Below are 6791 nucleotides of genomic sequence, written 5' to 3' on the forward strand. Positions count from 1 at the left end.
ATTGGGACCTCCCCCAGCAAAGGTAAGACAAGCCTGATTGGTAAGACATTTAATAACGAGGCAGGTTAAGAGTTACCTGAGCTCCTCCCTATTGCTTGCAGAGAGTAATCCTCATGTGATTGATTAGTCTACAGCCAGAGAAAGTTGATTGGCCTTCAGGAGTAGCGATCACAGCCCCTCTGACAATTAAGGAATGCTAATTGCCTTTTGGGGGTCAGCTACTTCTAGTCATCTTGGCCAGAAAATCAGAATCATCCCAGTTAGGTTCCCTCATTTGGCTTCCCCCTCATGGAGACTGAATTACCCTTAATTTTGACAAGGAGACTGAAAGACAAGAGAGCTATCCCCTTGGGAGGGGCTAGCTCAAACTGGTTCTTTATCTGTAAATAGAGGCAAGAGTCCCAGGTTAGCAAGCAAATGCCCCATGGACCAGAAGTGATCATGTTATTCCACTACAACTCATGAGCTAGTCTGAGAAATAGGGAACAGGATAGATTACAGAGTAACATCAATTAATAAATGGAACCACATATTATCAATTTTCTTCATTTCAGAGCCTTATCACATCTTCCCTAGACTATTGCACCCTCCTCCAAATTGGTTGCTCTCCCAGTCTCCACACCAATCCTCCAGACTCCAAAGTGATTTTTCTAAAGCACGGATTTCATAACTTCACTCTCATATTTAATCAATAAACTACAGTGGTCCTCTGTTGCCCCTGGGATCAATCCTAAACTCCTCTATGAATCTTGGAAAGCCCTTTTTATAGTTTTTCCACACCCTAGCTCTCCAGCCCCACCAAACTTATTCCTCTTTTTTCCAGAATGTACCATCTAGCCAAACTAGCCTCTTCGGTGCCTTGTACTCCTAGTAACTCTGTCTATGTACTGGCTGTCCCCTTCATCTTTACCTCATGGGGTCCCTCACTTTCTTCTTGAAACAGTTAAAGCACTGAGAAAGATGATTATTTTCTATTGTATTAATAACCATTTCTAACATTTCTATTATATTATTAAATTAGAATGAAGGCTTTTTCTGCTCATTTTAATATGGACCACCCTCAGGTCCAGTAAACCAACAGATTTGAATGATGTTAGCCAATTAGCTTGGGACAGTGTGTAAGGGCCATCTCTCCTCTGGACTGAAGAATGTTCTCTCGGCTGGGACACTGGAGGGGGCAACCACGTGTCCCCCCTCACTCTCCTCTTTATCTAGGTAATATAGGCCCTCTGAACTCTAATTCAGAGCCATGTGCTCTCTCTTTACTAACATTTAATATGATTTTTTTTGGGGGGGGGGGCATAGACAATGAGGGTTAAGTGATTTGCCCAGGGTCACACAGCTACTGTCAAGAGTCTGAGGCTGAATTTGAACTCAGGTCCTCCTGAATCCAGGGCCAGTGCTTTATCTACTGTGCCACCCAGCTGCCCCCATTTAATATGACTAATAAATGCTTAATGCCAAAAACTGGTGCAATAGCCTCTAATTTAAAAGTAGCAATATATATTAGAAACCCCAGCTGAGTTCCCCAATAACATAGAACAGGGACAGGCTTCTCCCCAATATTTCAAATGACACAATGGCAGGGACTAAACTATTTTCTCCTTCTTGAAATCTTACACACATACACTGATAGATGCAGGGGTTTATTCTCCTCTTGCTTCAGCTGACATCAGGGTCAGCGTCCATTATCTTTGGCTTCCTGACTTCCACAACTCAGAAGGTTCCAAAGAACCTTAGGGGCGAATGTCTTCATTATTTACATGTTAGCTATGTCTTCGACAATCCATTCTTCACGTGCTCCATGATCTCAATGAAGAAGATTGTCATCAATCAGCTCTCCCAAGTGCAAGATGAACAGTCCCTGGGTATTGTCATGTTCTAATTTCATCCAAATCAAGAAGAACTTATAATATCTACTACTATGGAATCCTAGCAGAATGATTAATATGGATTGGGATAAAGTAAGTGTCCAAATGGAGCATTTCTCACAGAGGAAATAGTCAAAATCAAAACCAGAACACCTTTTCAACTTTGTAAGGGCCAAATTTATTATAGAAGAGTTAATTGGGTGGCTCGCCATAATATTGGGGTTCAGAAAATGAGGAACCTCTAGGTCCAAAGTTTCTTCTCTTCCAAACTGCCTTTTTTAGTTATTTCTCCCAGGCTAATAAGAAAGGAGATTAACAGCCTCTTTTCCACCAACAAACCAGGTTTTATTAGTGGGGATAAAATATACAACAAAGATGAAGTTAATAAAGTCAGGGACAAGGGAATATGGGAAAAGAAAAATGGATGAGCTCCCTGGCTCTAGCAAAGACTGACTCAATCCCCAAACTTGCTTCCAGCTCAGCTAGTTCGAAGAGCAGGCCTCGTTTCTATTAACTCACCACCTGGGGACTATAGTTTCTATGGAAGTCAGCTGTGCAGTCCCTCTCCAGTTTGCTCTTGGAAGCTCACCAACAGGAAAAAAAGCTCCTCTCAGCGAGCGTTCCCTTTTTCTACTTTTTGTCTCCCTCCCCCAAAAGGGAGTCCCTTCAAGCTGCAAGTCTGAGATTGACGTCAGTAGTACACTAACACATCACTCAGGGTAGGCCAGGTGTGGCTACAATCTAATCATCCCCAAATAGGTACTTAGTCAGCCTCTCATTCTCACCCAATTCAAACAATAACAAATCAATCAGGTGGGACCCCTAGGTGTCTGCCAAATTCCATTATTTTATCACATTCCCCCCTTTGTTTCATCGAGAAACAGTGTTTCCTTGATGAAACAGTAAAAAACAACAGAGTATCATATACCCTATGCTAACAAACAATATGTTAATAACAATATAGGAAAGGGAGAAAGGGAAAATTTTGTCGAGAGGTACAGTCCTTCATGGACCTGCACTTTGATAATGTCTACAGAGGGAGCACCTCTGCAGAGAATATACATTACAGATGGTGTATATAATAACAGAAGGAAAAAACAAAAATGTTCAAGTCTTTGAAATCTTGTCTTCTTTGAATGTTGAGATGTCTTCAGGGAAACTGGACCCTGGTCCAGATTCTGGACTCTGGTTGTCTCTGGATACTTTTACTTCTTTAGCTGTTTAACTGCTGGATTTTCACTAATCTTTAGTATAGCATGGTCAATGATCAAATTAAACAGTGAGAGTTCTTCAAAATATATTTAAACTTGATACATACAGCATATTATATTCCCCCCATTGGAGGGTACTTATACCCATATGCAATATAGAGTTGAGACAGTTATGCAATCTATAACACTTTTTACCACCATGTGTCTCAATCAAGGCCAAATTTAGTAATGTGTCCTTGATGACATCTGAAAATGTTATAGAAAGGTTACCATACCACATTGCGTGGTTCTGTAAACATCCAGTAATTTTGCTAGGCCCCAGGTGGATGGATTCTGACCATGCCACCAGACTGAGTGAAAAAAACAAACAAACAAAAAAACCAAGTTAAACCAGGTGCATGTGTTGGCACTTCCACGACACCGGGCCATTTTTTGGAGGGAGAGAGGAAGAAACTGGACTATGTCCAGCAATTGTGGTCTACATAGTTGCTATCATAAGCAAACTATGGACTTCCTTATTGTATTTGGCTGTTCCTTCAGCTTCCATCAGGACATCTCATGTGTACCTGTCTCTCCTTCTGTTGTACATACATTCTCTCCAGGGCCTACATTGTGGAGTTAAACCATCTCCATCAAGCTCATTGTAAGAGCAATTAGTCCCTGAAATGCTAAGTTTCCATAATTCATAAATCTCATATTAATTTCACCAAAGACAATATGATGGTAAAAATGTGTGTTATGGAGCAAAACTCACAGAAGAATGTGCCAAAATCATCTTCTAACCAAGAATGGCTTGGAAGGTCAGAAGGAGGGAGCTGCTGTGCTGATACAGGAGTCGGGCCCAACCCCACAGTCACCCTGACACAGATCCAGTCCTAGGCAGGCCTCACCAGAGAAGCAGACCCCCAGAGCCTCTGAATCAGCTGAAGCACCAGTGTCATCTGGAACCAAGCTCACAGTCTGGTGAGTGGGCTGACCCCTGGGCAGGGGAGAGACTACAGAGGTCTATGCTGGTGCTGAGGCAGAACTTGTGTTTTTCACCCCTGCTGGGAACCAGAAGGCAGGCTTGAGTAGCAGTGACCCAGGTGGGGGAGGGGCACAGGCTCATTGGAGCTAACAACCACAACACACAAAACTGGTTGATTAGCAAGTTGGTCTGGGGTCATCTAGGACCAGGGAATAGGCGGGTGAGTGAAGAACCTGATCCTCCTTAAATCATACCACCTGGGACTTCTTAAGCTTGGGATACTGCAGCCTGGAAACAGTGCCCCACTTCAAGAAAAAGGTGAGGACCATAGAAAGTTTTTCTAGTGACAAGGAAAATCAAGGTGCACTCTCAGAGGAAGATGTCAACATCAGAGCCCCTATATCTAAAGCTTCCAAGAAAAATATGAATTGGTCTCGGGCCATAGAGCTGCTCAAAAAGGACTTTGAAGATAAAGTTAGAGAGGTAGAGGAAAAAATGGAAAGAGAAATGAGGATGATACAGGAAAGACATGAGAAAAAAGTCAACAGCTTGAAAAGCCAAATTGGCCAAATGGAAAAGCTCTCTGATGAAAATAATTGCCTAAGAATTAGGATTGAACAAAAGGAAGCCAGTGACTTTATGAGAAACCAAGACACAATAAAGCAAATCCAAATGAATAAAAAAATAGAGGGCAATGTGAAATATCTTCTGGGAAAAACTGCCGACCTGGAAAATAGGTCCAGGAGAGATCATTTGAAAATTATTGGTCTACCTGAAAACCATGATCAATAAAGAGCTTAGACATCATCTTCCAAGATATTATCAGGGAAAATTGCCCTGAAATTCTAGAAGAAGAATCTAAAATAGAAATTGAAAGAATCCACCAATCACCTCCAGAAAGAGATCGCAAAAGGAAAACCCCTAGGAATATTATAGCCAAATTCCAGAGCTCTCAGGTCAAGGAGAAAATATTGCAAGCTGCCAAAAAGAAAGAATTCAAGTACTGTGGAGCCCAAGTCGGGATAGCACAGGATCTAGCAGCTTCTACATTAAAGGACCGGAGGGCATGGAATATGATATTCCAGAGGGCAAAGGAAATGAGATTACAACCAAGAATCACCTACCCAGAAAAACTCAGCATAATCTTTCAGCGGAAAAAATGGGACTTTAATGAAAAAGACTTTCAGATATTTGTGATGAAAAGACCTAAACTGAATGGCAAACTTGACTTTCAAATACAAGACCCTAGAGAACTATAAAAAATTGGAGTTGGGGGACATACCTGGGGTCATACAGTAGGTGACTGTCTTGTGTCTGAGGCCAGATTTTAGCTCTGATCCCCCTGGGTCCAGGGGTGGTGCTTTGTCCACTGTGTCACATAGCTGCCCCATGATGACATCCTTAGGGTTAAATTGAGGAGTGAGGGGAATGCACTGGGGGAGGGGGGAGGACACAGGTGAAATCCTACATGAATGAAACAGGAAAAGGCTTATGGAGTGGGGGAAAAGATGGGAGAGGAGCAGGGCAGTAAATGAATTTTACACTCATCACAAAAGGCTCAGACCTTAAACTCATCAGAGCTGCCTCAAGGAGGGACTAACATACACACACCCAACTGGGTGGAGTAACCTATTTAATCTGGGCAGTAAATGAGCCTAACACTCATCAGAATTGGCTCAAAGACTTCAATCTCATTAGAATTGGCTCAAGGAGGGAATAATGTACACACTCAATTGGGTGGAGTAATCTCTCTAACCCTGCAGGACAATAGGAGGGGAAGGGGATAAAGAGAGAGGGGCAAAAGAAGGAAGGGCGGAGTGGGGGAGGGGACAGACAGAAGCAAATCCCTTTTGAAGAGTGATAGGATGAAAGAAGATGGATAATAAAATAAATATCATGGGGAAGGGAATAGGATGGAAGGGAAACCGTTAACAATAGCAATCATGAAAAAGAGAAAAGGGGGGAAATTGTACAAAAAATATTTATAGCAACTCTTTGTGGATGCTAAGAATTGAGAATCAAGGGAATGTCCATCAATTGAGAAATGATGGAAAAACTGTGCTATATGATTGTGGTGGAATGGTCATGTGCTATAGGAAATTACGAACAGGATGATCCCAGAAAAACCTGGAATGACTAATGAACATCGATGTATAATGAAGCGAGCAGAGTTGGGAGGACATTGTGCATAGTGACAGCAGTATTGTTCAATGAGCAAATGTGAATGATTTAACTACTCTCAGCAATGCAATGATCCAAGACAATCCCAAGGATCTAATGAGGAAGCTTATTATTCACCCCCATAGAAAGAATTGATAAAAAGAACACTTGTGGATTGTATATATATAACCTGGTTGCAATCTTGTGGAAGGGGGAGGAAAGGGAGGGAGGGAGGTAGAAAAATTTGGAACTCTAAATCTTATGAAAATGAATGTTGAAAACTACCCTTACATGTAACTGGAAAAAATAAAATAAATGTTTGTTGCTTAAAAAAGAAAAAAAAGGGAAAAAAGTGTGTTATGCTGCATAACTTAGGATATACTTGTAATATATACAATAATTCCAAACTATACCCAGAGTATACATAGTCACAATGACATAAATGTAAATGGCTGATAATATTAGAAATTATTACAGAATCTTCTTTGAGCAAGCAAACCACATCATCTTGTACATGAATTTTCTATCTAGCATAATGACAATAACAGATACTTGAAGTGATAATCAATCTATCAAAAAGAA

The sequence above is a fragment of the Dromiciops gliroides genome, chromosome 3 (genome assembly GCF_019393635.1).
Source record: "Dromiciops gliroides isolate mDroGli1 chromosome 3, mDroGli1.pri, whole genome shotgun sequence".
NCBI lineage: Eukaryota > Metazoa > Chordata > Mammalia > Microbiotheria > Microbiotheriidae > Dromiciops > Dromiciops gliroides.